The sequence below is a fragment of the Pteropus alecto genome, unplaced genomic scaffold (genome assembly GCF_000325575.1).
Source record: "Pteropus alecto unplaced genomic scaffold, ASM32557v1 scaffold61, whole genome shotgun sequence".
NCBI classification, from domain to species: domain Eukaryota; kingdom Metazoa; phylum Chordata; class Mammalia; order Chiroptera; family Pteropodidae; genus Pteropus; species Pteropus alecto.
In genome coordinates this window covers 19568406-19587774 of record NW_006434835.1, presented here as the reverse complement: position 1 = coordinate 19587774, position 19369 = coordinate 19568406, and positions in this window count along the sequence as shown.

Below are 19369 nucleotides of genomic sequence, written 5' to 3'. Positions count from 1 at the left end.
GCTGACCTTGTAAGAGATGTTGGAGTGTTTTGTTTGTTTTTCAGAATGAAAGATTGGAAACACACTTTAGACATCAGCTAGTCCACCCTGTCATACTATTGATGGAGACACTGAGACCCACGATGTTACAATGCCTCCCAAGTTCACATAGCTGGTCAGAGCAGCCATCTTATCATCTACTTTTAAGGATCAGAAGTCTTTTTTTCTTTTTTATGGCACAGCAGGCTTTCATAAGAGAGACCCAGCAGAGCCTGTGCAGATGGATGAGAATTTTAAAGCGTGAACACACTTATTCACTCAATAATCATTTATTGAGTATCTGTGATATGAAAAATGGTAAGAGATAGGAGGATGTTATTTACTTAGACATGATTCTTCTCCTTTAGGGGCTGGCATTTAGGTTTCTGAAGAACTCATACAGGAGAGAAATAGCCAGAGCTTGAGAGCTGTGCCACGATTCAGATATCCACCGCCTGTCATGCCCATTGTGTGAAACCTGTTTCCCTCACTCTGTGGGGAGGATCAAACTGATGCTCTTATCATGAATCTATTTTATCAAATGAAGGTGTAGTAGAGATCTTGGTGTAGTAAAGATGACATATGTGTTCAGTCTGGAAAAGGTTTCAAGTCACAAATTCCCCTTATCCCCAACACTTATCTTCATAAGGAGCAACATTGGCTCTGCTATATTCTGAAGAAGAAGAGACCTCTAATGAGAAATTTGCAATTAAACAGTGATTTAGGTGGTTAAAACCCTTTCAGGAACAAATAAATAAACCTAGGGTTTTTATTGCCCTGTAATTTCGCAATAGCTGTCCTGACTTTTTGTGGTAACTTCATGGCTGTCTCACCAAGAAGCAAGGGAAAAAGCTCTTGGCACATGAAGGAATGTACTCATGAAGAGTCGTTTTCTTTCTTGCCTGGCCTTTTAATTCTCTAATAGGCTGTGGGCTGAGGTCCAGGCATGGTAAATGAATAGGGTAACAATAAATGTAAAGCAAAACCTTCTAGAGAAGGCTGTTGATGGTTTTATAGCATCTACACTATCCCATGATAAAAGAAGAGGCATAGTGCCAGATTGTAATGTGGGTGCTTGGACAATTTAAAAGCCATTAAGTGCATTTAATATCTAAGAAAGAGATTTTCTCATTCTCTCTATAAGTCCAGTGAGCTGTGATCTTAAAAGGTTCTATATTATTTGTATTGTTTCTCATTTCTTCCCACCAACTATAGATTGGTATTTGGATGAATAAAACATATTATTGGAGAAGGTTAAAGTATGTACTAAGCTATGTTGGTTCCTTTTGTCCCAACTTTCTTGGATTTAGGGTTTACTTTTGCTCAGTATAGTCAGTCTAGGTGAAGGATATCAAATATCTCTCCCACATGGCAGGCTGTGGCTAGGAGGCTGGGGAGTACAGGGGGAGGAAATGGAAGAAGGTGATGAGTTCTGGGGTAGGAGCAGGAGTGAGAAACGGGGAAGTTTGACAGTGACGTGAGGCAAAGAGCCTTCAGAGAGAAGGCGTAACCCTGACATAGTGAGCGTCTTCCCTTTTCCTTGTGTCCCTCCTCATCCCTTCCTTATCCTCCCAAGGAAAGAAGTCAGAGAGAGAGGTGGGGTGGGGGTGGGGTGGAGGTGGGGAGAAAGAGAGAAAATAAGCTCTTCTTAGAGCTCCCTTTTCATAAGAGAAAAAAACTGAATTTCTTTAAACACGAGCCAGATGGCTGTGCCTCACAATAAATAATTTTCTTGTATTTCTGTCCACTCACCTCATAAAGATGGTTTTAAGTCTGTGCAGCAGTGAAACTGTGAGAAAGATTTGAAGAAATTGTTCTCAGAAGTGTGTGCCGTATCCAAGTTTGGTGAGGCCAGTGGGGAGATGAGAACATCCAGAAGAATAAGCATTCGTCAGGGTTTTTCCTTTTCATGGCCTTTGCTTTCCCTTTCTCTAGAACCCTCCAAAAAGGATCCTTCCTTATAGGGATGCATTTTTTTTCTAGCATTGACTAGAAAGCGAATACCATAAAGTCAATTAAATTCCATTTATTAATTCATAATGAATGTATTAATACATTGATTCATTAATTCAATAATATAAGGTTCTTATACCATATATAGAGATGTAAATTAATGTAAAATGTGTTAAGGATGTATATTGTATAAGCTCTAGGACAACGACTGAAAAAAACATAAAAAATAAACTAATGGTGGAAAAGAAAAGGAATCATAAAATCCTACTCAGTTAATCCCAAAATAGTGCAAAGAAAATGGAAGAGATGAACAGAAAACAGATGAGGAAAATGGTAAATAGTGAGATAGTAAATGTAAATACAACTATATCAGTATTTACATGAAATGTAAATGGTATAAGCATTCCAATTAAAAGGTAGAAATGTTCAGACTAGATAAAAAAAAGTAAGATCCAACAATATGCTATATACAAGAAACCTGCTATAAATACAAATACTCAGCTTAAAAGTAAGTGGATGGAAAAATATATACTATGAAAACATTAACAAGATCTGAAGTGTCTACATTAATACCAGACAAAGTATGTTTTAGAGCGAGGAATATTACAAGTGATAAAGAGAGACATTGAATCATGATAAACAAGTCACTTCATCAAGAAGATTCATGTGACTATTGTTTCATATATTTGAATGCACCAAATAACAGAGCTTCAAAATATATAAGGCAAAATTTTATATAATTGAAAGGAGAGATAAACAAAGTAGTTGAATTTCAACACTCCTCTCTGTAAAACATTATCTATACACTTTCAAATAGTCTATATGTCAAAAAAGAAATCACAAGATAGAAAATATTTTAAATCAAATGAAAATTTAAAAAAATGACAGTGTACTGTATACTTGAAACTAATAATAAAATGAAATTAAAAAAATGACATATCAAAATTTGTGACTTGGGACATCCACAACTGGTCATGATGTAGTAATCAGTACTGTATTTACAGTTCTAAGATACCAGAAAAATATATGAAACAATGGTCATATGTTGAACAACAGACAATGCATGACAGTGATTTCTGAGCAAAGGGAAATCAATAAGGCAAACCCACAATTTCCTCAGCTTATTGACTAGAGAAAGTTTCCAAGTCACAACGCAGAGGCTGATGGTCTCCCTGAGTTGATAACATAGAGTTGAGGATTTGGGAATGCTAGGGAAGCTAGAATTCTGAGGACAGAGGTATCTGGAAGAGTCTGGGAAGGGTTCAAGAGAGGTAGTCACATAAACTGGGTACTCATTATGTCCATTATGAAACTAGAGATGATTTTTAAAGATAGGCAGAACCCCAATATATTTAATCGAAATTTGAGGATAGAAGCATTTAAAAGATGAAAACAAGCCTTGTAGCCTTCTGTACAATAGTCATTTGGGTTCTGGGGACTCTTAATTCTTATCTGGTCTTCTCTCTTCAGCTGAAATCTACTCTTCCCCACAAGTGAGACATTCTTCTTCTCTATTTTGCAGGTGCTAGGAACACTCTAACCCTCATATCCACCACTTGGTTACTAGCAGGATTATTAGCTGAGCATAAAGTGGCTGAAATGCCATCACACTTTGTCAACAGTGCTAATGTACTTTCTTCTCCATTCTAAAAATCTTAGAAATATGTTAGGTAAAAGCAAATTTGTTGTGTCCTGTGTCAGTTTAATAGATTCATTATTTTCCTTTAGCATATAAGAACTGTAGGAAAAACCTAGATGGCTGTTGATCTTTGAGGACAAGTCATATCAAACTTCTCATTCATTAAGCAACTCTATATTAAGACAACTGGTTAGGCACAAGCAGGAGAGAGGATGTGAGCCCCAAATCACACAGTAAACAAAAGTTAACTCAAAGTGAATCATAAAACTAAATGTAAGAGCTAAAATTATAAAACTCATAGAAGCAGACATAGAACGAAGTCTTTGTGATGTTTGGTTAGCCAACGATTTCTTAGGATACGACACCGAAGCACAAGCAATAAAAGAAAGACTGGCAAGTTGGACTTTATCAAAATTGAAAACTTTGTACTTCAAAAAACACCCTGGAGAAAGTAAAATGGCAACACACAGACTGTGAGAAAATATTTGCAAATCATATCTGATAGACTTACGTTCTAGAATATATAAAGAACTCTCATGACTCAATAATAAGACAAATAATCCAGTTAAAAATTAACAAAGGATTTGAATAGACATCTCTTCAAAGAATATATACCAATGTCCAATAAGGACATAAAAATGCTCAACGTCATTAATCATTAGAGGAATGTAAATCAAAACCACAATGAGATACCACCTCACACTGCCAGAATGGCTATAATTGAAAATACAGACAATAACAAGGTTGATGAAGAAATCAGAACCCTCATCTATGGCTGATGGGAATATTAAATGGTGCGGCATCTTTGGAAAACAGTTTGGCAGGTCCTGAAAATGTTAAACATAGGGTTATCATATAACCTGGCAATTTTACTTCTAGATATTGACCTGCTTAAAGCACGAAGTGACATGAAATGACAATTAAATATCTCTTGACAGGGATTAGTTTGGTGGACTCCTTGTCACAGGCAGAGAACAGGATGAAGAAATAGAAGCGGAGATGGTTAGAGACTGAGTAGTGTTTGGCATGCAGAAAGGGTGGTGGGCAACTGGGGGTTGAGGAGAGACGACGAGGGAGAGAGGCTGAAAAGGAAGTAAAAAGTAAACTTCACGGAGGAGAGATCTGATTAACCATAAAAAAGATGACAAATCTGCGAGTTCCTCATTACTGGAGTGTTGAAGAAGAGGCTGGAAGATGAGTTGTTGGGGAAGGTCAGGTTGAATGTCATTAAACAACATTATAAAGAAATTAGGAGAAGAAACAGTCTTGTATATAGATTTCTATATTTACTCTTTCCTGAGTTTTCTGTGGCATCATTTACCTTCGACCTAAAGAATTCACTGTAACATATTTTGTAGTGCAAGTGTGATGGCAATCAATACCCTTAGTTTTCCATTACTTGAAAACATCTTTATTTCATCTTTATTCTTGAAAGATATTTTTGGGGGATACAGAATTCTTAGTTAACAGGTTTTTTTGTTTGTTTGTTTGTTTTGTCTGTCAGAACCTTAAAGATGTTTCACATATTTTGGCCTCCTTGGTTTCTGAGGAGAAGTTATGATCATTCAAATAGTTGTTCAATATAATATGTTATTTTCTCAGAAATTACAATTTTATAATTTTCTCTTTGTCTTCAGTTTTCAACTGTTTGAGCATGATGGGCCTAGGTATAGTTCTATTTTATTCTGTTTAGGATTTATGGATCTATGGAATCTGTAAATTTACGTCATTAACCAAATTTTGGAAGTTTGGGGCCATTATTTCTTCAAATTTTTTTTTTCTGCCTTCTTCTCTTTCCCACCTCCTTCTTTTACTAATTTACACGTATGTAAGATCTCTTCAAACTGTTCCACATATCCATGGTCATTTTTTTCCTGTTGTTCAGATCGTATACTTTCTATTGATCCATCTTCAAGTTATTGCTTTCTGAGAAAAGCCACAAAAAATGGAAACCCATTGTGTTCCACTGTTTTCCTTGCTGCAGATTTCGACTCTTCTCAAACAATTGCCTGCTTCTATTTCGTCTCTAGAGTCTCAGGTAGTCATTTTGTATTTTTTCTAGATATTATACCTCTTATTTGCAGCAAGATCACATTTTTAGGTGTTCATTTCCCAATACAGTGAGCAGAAACTAAAGGTATTATTTTATCTTGAAGTCAGCACAGGTTTAACTTAGTTCCTTATAATTCATGCAATCATATTCACAGACAGTTGTTGATGGATTAATAAACATAATGATTAAAGTCTATAAAAAGTGAAAGAGAAGTTAAAAACTGTTCATTATATCACACTTACTAATAAAAAAAGAACACGTATATTTACATTTTTCATTGATTTGCTCTCAGTTAACTGGAAAGACCTTGCCAATTTTCAAAGCCTTGATTTTTTTATCAGTTAAAAAAAGTTAGACTGTATTAGCTAACTTTAATGTCCTGAAAGATTCTGCAGTGAAATGTGATGTTGCTTACAAAAAAGTTGTGTGATTAAATATATTTGGAATCTGTAGGATTAAACAAAGATGAATAGGGTTCTTTTCTACATTATTTTTCGAAGCCTTTAATATGCTAATACATGCCATGGGTTTCCAAAAAGAGGACAAGATTGATATTACTTTAGTTTGCTTTTGTCTCAGGCTTTAATATGGTTCATCAAGCCACTGTTACTGATCCTATCTTTACTTAAAACCTTGATATTTTGTTCATCATGGTTCTTTTCACATTAATTTATCTTTTAAATGCTGCATTAGAATTTTTTTTTTTTGATCACTGAATTTTTTGGTGCTCCCTTAAATTTTGCACCGGAGGCAAGTGCCTTATTCACCTCATTTTCCTCACTCTAGTCCTGATGCCGACAGCGGCTGAACTGATAGATTTACTAATAAAACTTTCATTTCCTAAAGCATGAAATCAGACTCATCAACTTTTAAGACTCTTTATGGCTTAGCTCTTATCTTATGAATCCCCACCTCCTCTCTTCTCTACTGTACTTCCTTCTTGTCACATGAATATTCTGTAATCCATCCCTTCTCCAAGTTTTGTTCCACTTCCACCCAAACCAAGACTGTCTTCCTCTTCTCATGTCTTCTGCTCAGCTAATGCAGATTCTTTCTCAGCATTCTGCTCAAATCTTACCTCTTAGAAGCTAACCTGACCTCTGGAGGGAGGCCAGACTCACTCCCTTTGCTGACTTGTTCACGCATTTCTCAGTGGTACCACACCACATGGCTCTGAATCCTGTGCTCCCTAGGATGGTTTCTTGATCATCTTATGGGTACATGTCTTGTCCCGCCCGTGGTCTAGAGCCCACCCCTCACATTTCTGTATCCTTTTAGCACAAAGCCTTGTGTGAAGTCATACAGGACTCAGTAATTGCTGTTGATTTGATAGGTAGCTCCGGAATGTCCTCAACGCATTTCTATTCCTTTGACTCTTTTCTCTTTTTCTTATCCACAAATCTGTGAAGATCCATAATCTCAGGTTCACTTGGTTTCAGACTGTACTCATCAGCTTTGAACTCAACTCTAAATTCTATGGATTAACATGCGGCAAAATTTTGAAAGAGTTCTCTTTAAAGATATGCAAGTTCATGAACACTTTTCTTCAAACACCCCTCAGCCCACCATATGTAGATATAATGCCTGTGGTAGACTGGTCCCAATCTGCCTCCCATAGGTATAAATAGCAGAACTTTTCCCCCCAGAAAATGTAGGCATCTGACCAAGCATATACCTGATGGAGTAGTGGGTAGGGTGGTGTGTGTTCTTGCAACATGTGTCTCTATTCTATAAGCTATTAATTGTTTTATCTCTTCCTTCACTGAGAACCTAAAACTATGCTGGGCCTTATGCCCCTCATGCTTATCTCTGTGCTGTGTAACTTGCTGCCTTATCTGCCTAGAATATGTAACTGGGAGTGGATGGTTGTTTAAAGGGCTCTTCAGAGTTTACTGAAAGTTTTCTTCAGCAAACAAACATCTGAAGCTTAGATTGAGGGCGAAGGCTCTGGAACCAAGAGATCTAATAAAGAGAATCTGATGTAATTCTTTTCAGGCTTCTTTCTATTAAGTTGGTCTTCAATACCAGAAACAGAGCCCATATTTCGTGCAAAGAATCAGCTAATTGATTCTTTCTTTTGACTCTATTCATTTTATTAATGAGTACCTCTCCTGCTGCAGCCTGCAATAAAGAAAAGTCTAATGCTGGTTTGCAAACTAATTGATCCTCTTAAGAAGGGCCAGTTCACGGCCTTTTGAACTGGCAAAAGACTGCCAAAGCTGTTATCTCCTGGGATGGGCAAGAGCAAGAAAGCCCTGGGGGAAGATTGGACTGTTGTTAGATGCTTGTCATGCTCTTTTTGTCTTCATGGTGCCTGTATTGTTATAAAAGTGAACACAGGTCTGGGGAATGAGGATTCCTATGTCAGCTGTTTGTTCAACTGAGCTGACCTTTTGCAAGCTCCCAAGATCCCACAAAATTAGTCACTATGGACACCACAGGCTTCTCAGGGAGCTACATGGAGGAAAAACTGTATTATTGTAGTTTTCTCTTGAAATACTTGGTGAACTTCAGAGGGGGTGGTTAACACCAAAAGCAGGTAAGGGGCCTTTAGCTCTGGGCCACTCCCTGTTCTCAGCCTCCCAGGTGAGGAAAAGTAAAGAGAGAGAAATTCAAAAAGAAGTCCATCAAAGACTAAAGGGGGACGAGGTTCTTCTGCTAAGGTCTGGCTCAGAGGTCACCTAAGTCAATTTATATGTGCCTTTTACCTTGGTGTCCAAAACTTCCAAGCTGGTCAAGGGACAGGGCAGAGGATTTCCAAACAAGAGGAAACACCTAAATTATCTTACGAGTCATCTAAAATGACTCAAAAGACAATATTAAAGCCCAAGAACGATTAGGCTGCTGAACATATGACCAGCCAATGTAACCTGCTAACAGACTCACAGAAGATATATAGATATATGTACAGATTAATGCATGATTCTTGTGTGCATCAGTAATGCATTATTTTTTTTGTGAGTAGTATTTCATGCTATGAATATATCACAATTTATTTATCTTTTTTCACTTATTGATGGACATTTGGGTTGTTTTCATTTTTGACTCTTGTGAAAAAAGCTACTACTGACATTTTTGGAAAGACTTTTTATAGACACATGTTTGCATTTCTCTTAGGTATATACATAGAAGTAGAATTTATAAACAATAAGGTAGATGTATGTTTATCTTTACTAGAAACTGCCAAAGAGTTGTCCAAAGTCAAAGTACCATTTTACACTTACACAACAATGTATGAGAGTTTTAATTGCTGTACATCCTCACAACATTTATATTGTCAGTCTTTTTAATAGTAACTGTCCCAATGGGTTAGAAATGGTATCTCATAGTATTTTTAAAAGATAAGCTTATGAAGGTATAATTTACACACAATAAAATAAAATATACCCATTTTTTTAATGGCACAGTTTGATGAGTTTTAAAAGTTTAGGCACTTATATAACTACTACCACAACCCAGGTATAGTATATACTGTCACCTATAGTGTATACTTCCATCCTGTGGAATTTGTGTCCCTTTCCTGTTAATAATGACCACCCCCCACACACCCTCATGGCAACTTCAGATAACCACTGAGATGTTTTTGTCATTATTGATTTGTTTGTCCTTTCTAAAATTTCACATGAATAGAATCATAAAGTGTGTAATCTTTTTTTTTAACTTGGCATAGTTTTTTTTTTATTATAGCCATGCTACTGTATCAATAGTTTTTGTTGTTGTTGTTGTTGTTGTTTTTTATTGAGTAGTTTCCATTGAATGACTGTGCCACAGTACATGAATATTGTTATTCGTTTGCTTGCTGATAGGCATTTGGATTGTTTCCAGGTTTTGGCTCTACAAATAAAGCTGCTACTAATATTTGTGTACAAGTCCTTGAGTGGACAAAGAAGCAAGGAAATAATAAAGACAGGAAGTAATGGATTATGAAAATAAAATAATTTAGATAAGCTTAACATACTAAAAATTAGTTCTTTGGAGAGAAAAACTAGACAAACCTTAAGCAAGACTGATTGTGGGGAATATAGAAGGCATATACAATTTTTAATGAGAAAATGAGAGACATAATTATAGATGGAAAAGCAATGTGATAAATAACAAAGAGCAATATGACAAATAACAGAAGCAATAACAAATAACTTTTTTCCTAAAAGTATAATAATCTAAATTGTCTAAAGGAGAAAGAGGTTAAATAAATGAATAGTAATAATAAACTTTAGCAGTAGGTACAGATGATAAAACAGATTCAGAGTGATAAAAAGTTTACATGGTTTATAAAAACGGGAGTCTATATACTAATAATAATCATTATTAAAAAGAGTTGCTTGTTAAAAATTCTCATGCCTAAAAGAAGAAAGATTTACAGGTAGGTTTTACTGAACTTTCAAGGGACAGATGATCTCTAGCTCATGTATATTGTTTAAAATGGAAAGCTACACAGCTCATTTAATGAGACTAGGGTAACCTTGATGTCAAAATTATAGTCAACTTATGAGTAGAAGCAGAAAAACCTCAATTAAATATTTGTATCACATGTTTATAAATAATATGTATCACAACAAGAGGGATTATTCCAGAAATGCAAAGGTGGTTCAACAGTCAAAAATCTATTAGTGCAATTCTTCACATTAACAGATGAAAAGAAAAGCTATATGATTTGAATAGGTGCTTAAAAAGCGTTTGAGAAATGTCAATCCTCAATCATGATTAAAAAAAAAAAACCTTTTAACTAAGAATAAAAGGGACTTCTCTCTTAACTCGACAAATAATGTTCTTAAAATACTATAGCAAGTATCCTATTTAATAGCTAAAATCCAGGAATAAGAAAAATGTGTTTACCTTTATAATTCATAACCAGGAAGAAAGTTCTCACCAGGAACTGAACTGCCTGGCACCTTGATCTTGGACTCCCCAGAATTGTAAGAAAGAAATTTCTATTGTTTAAGCCACCCAGACTATGGTATTTTTGTTACAGCAGCCCAAACTGACTTAAGACACCAAATAAGGGATTTTGCCCGCGCAGGATTTCTCTCACCTGACCACTCCCTTCTTTACCCTCTTTTCTCTCGGTGTTTGTACTTTTTCTCTCACTCTCCACTTCTTCTCCTCTTCATTTTGTCTCTTAAGTATTGATGTTTTCCCCAGGAGAATGTCCTCAGGTCCCTGATTTCCTCTCCCAAACTTGGTGGCCCTAAACTAAATTCACGATCCTCCTTTCATATCTTGTCATTCTGTGGTCACCATGCCAGTGACTGATCTGGGACCTCACTTGCTCCCCAACATCAGAGGTCTCAGCAATGTCAGAATGAGTGGCTGAATCAGAGGTTGCAAACCATGGAGTCTCGGGAATATTTTGCTAGTTTAAGTTAAATAGTGTTTATAATAAATGAGAAATAACACAAATTCAGATTTTCATCTACTCTTGAAACCTGACTTTCCACATGACAACCGTAAGTGAGAGTTAAGTGGCAACCACCTCCTTTATTCTAGGCATGTGCCATCCCATCTGCTGTGTTGTTTGCCATGGTCTCTATATTGTCTATTTTTCTCCAACAAGATACCTGGCATGCTTTGCTTTTTTTTTATTACCTGCACAGACCTTGTAGTAAGCCGTGTCATAAATTTGTCTGGAAACATGCTGGTGCTTCTAAAAAAATGTTGAATTATTCATTGCATGTGCAAAAAATATAGATACTATTACTATTACAATAGTATAGAAATGTGGGCTTTATACTGCTCCAGCTCAATCTTTATACAAAAGAAAATGAAATCAAGTCTTCTATTTCATGAGTGAAGAGGGGTTCCTTTTAGAATCTGTTTATAATTAACAAGCTCTCTGCCTGTTGTTAATTATAAACATGGCAGAAAAGCAGCCTGATTAATATGCGCTTATACAACATTTAGAAAGAGAGCTTAGAATATATTTAGTCCAAAGACCATGATAACCTACTCTCCTGCCAAGGTCAGTGGTCAAGTTCCCCAAGTTTGCTTAGTGATTTCTGCTCTCTTGGTTGGACCCATTTATTGAGTCAGTTGGGCTATTACTGAGTAAAGGTTTCCAGATCATTGGTTTTGATAGGAGCTATGTGCCACTTTTCTACATCGCAGACTTCATCCAGTGGGGGTGGAGTTAGGCCCCAAAGACACTAGACAGTCACTCACTTTTCTTGGAGATTCAGCATATTCCCGAGCTGTGCCTCCTGTAAGAGATGGCGCCAGGCTTTGGAACAATGGGTCAAAGTTTGATAGCCTCAGCTCCATGCAGCAGGGGTGCCAAGGGCACACACCTGAGCCTGAACAACTGCTTCTTTACAAACAAAACAGAAAATGATGTTTTTGAAAACTCCAAACAAAAATTTATTGTATTATTAAAGCAGGGATAGATAACATGTAGGAATAGATTATAAACAAAGAAAACAGCTACTAAGTGATAGATGGTCCTTTGAATCTGTTTCAGTTCCCTGATAACATTTTGCAGGTGTAATCAGGTTCTGCTCTGCTAACACGAGGCCACAAATCACCTTTTTGTCAGGAGTTGACTGGTTGTATTTACGACCATATTTTCCCACATATAAAGATCTCCAGGAACCTTATTAGTTTAGGGGCTTTCATTACTTTACAAAAGTTTATGTACTTCTCTCCCTCTCTCATGAAACAGGGGAGACATTTTAAGAATAGGTTTCTTCTCAAAGGTCTGCATATATTTTTTCCACTATACTAAGCTATATTACATAAATAAAAATATGGTGTGAGCCAAATACACCCATAATCAACAAAATAGAGTTTTTCTGCAGGCACCTATCAAATGAAATCAGCTTCACATTGAATTTCTTTCCCCACGCCATCATGTTTCTGAGATCTTATTACTTCTGGCAATGGAAAAAACGGGGTTGCTCTTACAGAAATTCAGTCTGGATAGGTAGGGGAGTAAAACCTGGTCCTCTCAACTCAAGCGAAGCCAAAGAATGAAGTTAATCTCAAATGGCATGATTTGCTGCTTTAGCCTGAGAGTCTTCTTGCCCTTAAAAGTAGGGTTTGAGAGTATCAACACAACTTGACCACTTGCTTCAATTTCCATTTTTATCTTGGCAGATCTCCTTTGGCTGAATGTATATAAAGTTGATGCTAAATTCAAGGGGAAAAAAAAAAACAGAATAAAAAGAGAAGAAAGAGGAAGTAAGTAGATATTGGGAGAAGAAAATAGGAAAGGAAACATTTATTGAAAACTGACCATAGCCAGGCATTTTGTTTATTTTATCCCATTTAATGTCATAATACCATAATGAGCAGGTATAGTGTCCATTCTATTAATGAAAGATATGAGACTTTGAGAGAGCGACTGGCTAACTCCTAAGCCCATATTCTTTCCGTTACTACATGGAGAATGAGAAAAGTGAGAAGAAAAGAGTCTGAAGGATTGTGACCCATTCACTTCGGGGATTTATTGAGAAACTGGTGCAAGGGAGGTGATGAGGCTGGAGGGGCTAAGGTGAGGATGACAGGCTAAAAACGATCATTTTAAAAGGCTGAGAATCAAATATGAGTTCCCAGGAGATCTGGCCAACCTCTTGACAGCAGAGGCTCATGTTTCGATGGTTTGGGAGTGTTTGGAAGGATTTTGTAGTTCCTTGATTTAGCTTGATGTGAATGGCGAGTGGTGGATTATGTCCCATCCATTAAGGAGCAGGATGTGGACAGGTGCCAGACATGGTCTAACTGAAGTGTTAAAAAATTGACTCTGCTCGTTTTGTGGAGAACAGACAATAAGGGCTCAAATGTGGAATTAAGCAAACCAGTTAGGTGGGTGGGGCGAGATAGGGTGGTGGTAAGAACTAGAGTGGCAGTGGTGGAGAGAATGACGAGTAGCTGGGCTTACATTATATTTTGAAGATAGAGCTAATATCATGGCTGAAAAGATTGGAGGTAACGTTCGAAATTGAGAAGTCAAGGATTATGCCAAGATGTTCTTTTTGGCTTGATTGAAATTGCGATGGGAAAATATCAGAGCAGAAATATTTTTGAAAAAGTAGAAGAGGAATTAAGTCCCGTTTGGGATGTAATAAGTTTGATATATTTATTAGTCATTCAAGTGAAATTTTTTGGAAGACAATTGAATATGCGAGCCTAAAGATATCATATATAAGTGGAATATCAGGGCTGGAGGTACATACAGAAATGTATGGCGTTTAAGTCCATGAGATTGGGTGAGATCACTATGGGAGTGAGTATAGAAAAGGAAGAACAGAGGTCCACGATACAAGGGCCATTCTGGCTTTCGTGTTAAGAATAGCCAGTGAGCCATCTTGGAGCCATCCACAATTTCTCTCTCTTACACCCCACATCCAGTTTATCAGCAAATCCCTTTTCTAATGACCTCCACAGCTGTCACTTCGATCCCAGCTGCCACGTTAACTCCTCTGAATGATTGCAGTAGCTTTCTAGCTTTGTTATGGCAGCCCTAGCCGACTGATACAGATGGCAGTGACTTCTTGCGGTGCCTGATCTCTGGGTAATAAAGAGTACCCCTCTCTCCCTCTCCCCACTTGGTTCTCTAGACCTTTTAGCACTTTTAAACTATATCTCCTCTATTAAATCTCTTTTTGTGCTGAAAATGCCTAAGGTGATTTCCATTTTTCTGACTAAATCCTGACTGATATTATATTTGCTACCAAGTATGAGGGCATATCATGTTAGACCAAACTTCATTTATCGATATAGGTGCAATTGACAAAAATTTTGAAGACTCTGTGTTATCTGGAGCAGCTAGGAGTGGTTACTGTCAGTCTGCTTGTTTAGTTAACTGAAATCTGGACTTGACAGTAGCCTAATTCAATGAAACTGAGATGCCATGACCTCTTAGGGTAACAAAAAGGAAGGAATCCAAAGGCTTAGAGAGAGGAAGGTTGGAATACATTTTTTAGGTGTGGTCCTCCCACATTCCACCATGAGGACACAAAGCATTGAGAAATTCATTGATGAAGGAAAACCATAATTCCATAAAACTCTGTCTATCTCTTGCTAGCTAGGGATGAAAGTGGTAGATACCACTTTGCAATACACCCCCAGAGTGGCTGAGACCAACTGGCAGCACTTAACTGCCTGAGACTACATGGACCCAATTATTGAAATGGTCAGTAGGGATGAAACAGCAATCTGAATGTGGTGACCCTTTATGGCTGTTTGATTGGTATCCTTAGGACTGATAGGTCGGCAGCCAACTAAAGCAATAATTATAACCAGAAACATTTGAGATCTGGACAGTAGGGAATGAACTTGCGTCACCACAGTGAAGTTGTGTCCTCTTACCCTGATCCCAGACTCAAGCCAGTTCTGTGACTTGGAGCCTTTGGAATAAATGAGAGACTGGGTTTCCTTGAGGAAAGAGCCTGTGACACTACCACATTATATAGTGTAAATATTCCTCCAAGACTTCCCCGAAGGACCTGCATCTATATTATCAGAATGATAGTGAACTGAGGAAGGAGAAATAACAATATCATGAGGAACTGTAGGTAATAAATTGGAATTAATGTTAATCCCTGGGGACTTGAAATGCATCCACAGTTTGCCAGAGTGTGGGCTTATGGATTTGGGGTGATAAATGGAGCTTTAGTCTAAATGCCTCTCACAGTGGGCCTACAAAGTCTTTTAATTTACCTTGGGACATCTACTTAGTTCCTGAATGCATGACTGGAATAGATCCATTGGTAACTGGCAGAATCACCACCTTGGTTTCCTGACTTATGGACTGAGAGCTATGAAGATAGAAAGATCCAAGCAGAGGTCACTGGGACTTCCTCTCCCTATCAATACCTTGGGTGCATTGCAATAGTTAGTGCCATCATTAAAGACTTGAGAGATGCAGGGATGGTGTTCCTTCCACATCCTCGCTTACCTTGCCTGCTGGCCTGGCAAGAAGGCAGATGGATCTTGGTCTGTGCGTTGTTGGAAACTTAATCAGATGCGATTCCAAGTGCTGCAGCGATGTAGCTAAAGTAGGTGCCGTGGGAGACTGAGCCACCTGTTCATCCAACTTACTTATGTTTCTGAACCGTTTCTACTCAATTATGGCATGGTGTTTTGTATGCCCAATGCTGTAAACTAGGATTCAGATGCTACCCATCTCGTAATGAGCAGCTGGGACTGAATTGTGCTTTGGGCTCCATTCAGGCATTCAGTCTCAATGAGGGCTCAATACTAAGCCAGAAGCTCTTTATCAAAGTAGAATAGACATTTGAAGAGGAGGACATGGCTTTGCTCCAAAACCTCAAGGGGCTGTACTTCTACTGGGGCCTGCCAGAGATTCTGTAAAGTATCTTTATCTGCTGCAGACACCATGAGCATCACAGGATCTTCTGCATTATAAGGCTCAAGTGGCTTAATAAAAATTCCCTAAAATTTGATCCTTAAATTTAATTTTTTACTAACTGGCCTAATTGCAAAGGCTTCTCTTGCTCCCAGCCTAATTCAAATCTGGTGACTTTATGGGTTTCTTGATAAATGAGTCAGAATAACTAATGCACGTAAATGTGGTATATACATAGCATGACCTGACATTCCAATTTGCCCAGCCCAGTCCCAGTTGATCTTAAAAGATAAAATTTCCACCAACACATAGTCCTTAATGTTTTATTCCCTTGGGCAAACATTTTCATTCTTACATAGATCTTCACCATTTTACTTTCTTGGAAAAATACTTTGACTCCTTTATAGAGCTTCAATATGTTACTCCCTTGGACACATACTGTGACCCTTTATAGATCTTTAATATTTACTTGGCAAATACCCATCCTCTTTGAATGTATGCTATCAGCACCCATTTCAAATGGCCTATCCGGAAAGTATCCAATTTATGATGGCGAAGTCTGATCCCACAATCCTGTTGGGTATCATGTGGTCGTATCTCCCTCTGGGACCTCCTCCCCTAGAGACGTCTAGTAAATTCTCAGAAGATTCTTTATATAGGAAAGAAACTTTGATGTGTTAAGAATATGGTAATCAACACCTTAAGCTGGTAAAACACTGACCATCTTCCTTCTTGCAAAGCAGTTTTTGCAAATAGAAGTCTTCTTTTAAAATTTCAAGTCCGGGGCCTCATATTCCCATAACACTCTCCACTTGCCATTCCCATGCAGATGCTTTTCTAACCCTAAAGTATGGAAAGTTTTGGTTAAAAAATTAAATTTAAAGATCCAATATTGGGGCATTTTTATTAAGGTCACAAAGTGGGAGCATACATTGGCTTCCAGTCTTGCCATTTCTCCCATGGAGAGAATAAAAGATATAGATACAGAGGCCAGAGAAAGGTTACAATGAAAGAAGAGAAGGAAGCTGGGAGTGATGGGAATTTGTAGGAAGGAAAAATGACGGAGAAAGGGTGGGGAGAAAAAGCTGCTGAGACTGTACCGTTCTGCCCCTTTTCCACCTGCAGCGCAGGGCATCCAAGTGGCAAATGATTTCTTTGGAAAGTAACATGCCACCTACATTCTGCAGGAAACCAGACCCAGGGGAGGTGGCTGTGGGCCACCTACTTGCTATACTACCACGGTAAATTGACTGTCCCATCAGTGTGACCCTAATTTTGCTGGCTCTTGTTCTTACTTTCTAATACTAACCCATCAACTTCCTGAAAAGCAGCCACTCCAGCTCTATAGGTGTCTTGCCTGTCCATTCAGTTACTCCATAATTTTCACCTCTTTCTTCTTCCTCTCTTCTCGTTCCACTCATTGCTGTATGAAGAGGCACAGCTATAGCTTCAGGGGCCTTCCGAGCTATCTCTCTCTTTCTCTGCTCCCTCTGGGGTTGGGGGGGCCCAAGTTCAGTTACATTCCTCCTCATGACCCAAAGCCGGCACCACGCATTGCCGTATAGATGCCTGGGGCCAGAGGAAACAAGTGCATCCTTCCGAACATGTTTTTACCTATCTTTTAATGTTATTTTTTACCCTTAGAATATTAAAGAAGTTGAACAAATGTTGAAAAATGAATAAGCGGGTACATTAAAATTCACATTATTTAAGGCTAAAGATTTTATTTATACTCCCCCAAAGAATTTATTATAATTTTACTTTCCTGGCTTGAATGAAAGCAAAATCATCAATAGTGTCTCCAAAATCTCCTTCTGGGCAGGGGCGTGGGGGTGAGGGCACAGGGACTTGCGGGGGGAACTAATCATTAAAAATTGCCTTGTCATGGCACCATTGGATCCTGCCTTTACTAAAAATTTGGTATTTGTTCATGAATTTTGTGCATTAGTTTTTATTTTAAAAATATTGCTTTAATATAGTTTTTATGCTGATTCCTGAGTTTTTTTGGCAACCTTAAATGTGGTGCCCAAGGTGAGTGCCTCATTCGCCTCACCCTTATCCTGGCACTGACAAAGCTACACCTTTCAGGTCAGAGTGGGCAGAAAGGTCGTTGTTAGCAGACACCTGGATGGATCACTCAAACAGACAGATTAAACATGTGTTCCAGCACCTGCAAAGTAGGCACACCCCAACCCGAACCCAAACCCAAACCCAAACCCAAACCCAAACCCAAACCCAAACCCAGTGTTTTAAACTCTATATCTGATAGGTTGCTTGCCTCTTTTTCCTTTAGTTCTTTTTCTGGAGTTTTCTCCTGTTCTTTCATTTAACGCATGTTTGTTTTCTCATTTTAGCTGCCTCTCTGTATTTGTTTCTATGTATTAGGTTGATCTGATATATCTCTCTGTCTTAGCCAGGTGGTCTTATGTAGTAGGTGTTCTTGTGGCCTGATGGCATAGTCTTCCCGATCACCTGTGCTGAGGCTCCAGGAGTGACCCTGGTGTGCTTGTGCATGCCCTCCTGTTGTAGTTGAGCCTCGATTGTTGTTGGCACATCAGGAGTGGGATTGACTCTCAGGCTGACTGGCAGTGAGGATTGGCCATGCCCACAATAGATGAGCTGCTGCGTGGGGGCTGACCCCATGGAGTGGGGTTTGCCCCAGTGGATTTATGCACCTGTTGAAACCACTCTTGGGGTACTCGCTTATGCGGTTAATCAGGTGGTACTCTGTTGAGGCCTAACACCAGCCTCTGGGTATGTTGGTTCTGGAGCCCCTTTGGAGGGCCTCCCATGCAGGCCAAGGTCAGCCGCTGCCTATGACTGGCCCAGGGCTACCTGGTAGGAGCTACAAAGCTATCCATATTTGGTTGCTGCCTGAGCTGGGCCTGGAGGTATATGAGAGAGGCCACATGGTGAAACAGGTTTATTGCCACCAATACCGGGCCTGGAGGAGCTCAGCAAAAGTCCCGGGGGCCCCTCAAGCCTGAGGCTGCCTGCTAGCTGCCCATAAGTCTCAGCGGCCGAATGAGCCTTGGGGGCACCAGAGTTGGATAAGGCAGAGTCCAGGGAATCACCAGAGTGGGACAAATGGTGTTCCCCAGCTTAATGCAGATTCAGATTTGTTGCCAGTGCTGAGCCTGTGGCCGCTTGCAAAAGTCTCAGTTTATATGGAAGCCAGCCGCTGCCCGCCTCAGGCCCACAGATCCCCAAGATTTGTCTAAGAAATACTGTAGCTCGGGCCGGGGCTGGTTTCCCACCACTGAAAATGTCTCCTGAGGTGTCGAGCGGAGGCCTGTTACTTGCTGAGGAAGGAGCCTCCCTCTTGCTGAAAGCACGGGTTGGGGCTGGTTGCCCAGTAACCACCTGAAATTGCTACTGAGCAATTTGCAAGTTGGGTGGGGCG